The sequence below is a fragment of the Sinocyclocheilus grahami genome, unplaced genomic scaffold (assembly GCF_001515645.1).
Source record: "Sinocyclocheilus grahami isolate Dianchi unplaced genomic scaffold, SAMN03320097.WGS_v1.1 scaffold372.1, whole genome shotgun sequence".
Classification (NCBI taxonomy): Eukaryota; Metazoa; Chordata; class Actinopteri; order Cypriniformes; family Cyprinidae; genus Sinocyclocheilus; species Sinocyclocheilus grahami.
This window is the reverse complement of record NW_015505551.1, coordinates 896,034-896,632: the sequence shown is the minus strand read 5'-3', so window position 1 is coordinate 896,632 and position 599 is coordinate 896,034.

Here is a 599-nt window from a genome sequence, read left to right as displayed (position 1 = left end):
GTTTCCTTTCTCGCATGCTCCGCGTTTGTTGTGGCAGCTAGAGCACGTTCTTACACACATACAGTAGCCTAACTGTAATGATAATAATTACACAAAAGATTATTACGTACATTTCATAATGCACTTTTATTATTGGATTGATCTCTTTCCACCCCATAGTCATAAGCAGTCCTCCTTCAGACATACCGGTACTTCTAAATATAGGCTTTGTTTATGCTCTCGTTCTTCAGTCAGATGGAGAACACAATAGGCATTAACGTGCTGTTCCATTTCACTGCTCTACACTTCCATTGTTTTGATGGGCATGTTTGACCATTACGCTTGCGTCGTTTGCAGAGTCTTGCGCATGACAAAAACAGCGCTCATAATAAAATTTCACTTTTCAAGTAAAAAAAAACGCATCTTGCGACCTTGTATTCCCCCCCTTCCACTGCCCAAGTCTCACATTTTTCAAAGTAAAAACACGTATTACTGAATACCAGTGCACATCTTATTCAATGACATATTTTATTTGGCTAAACTTCTCCTCTTTTGGCATGGCAAAAGATCATCCCGGCACAAGTTTGGCATTTCTGGTCTAAATGAACGGTCGTTGTTTC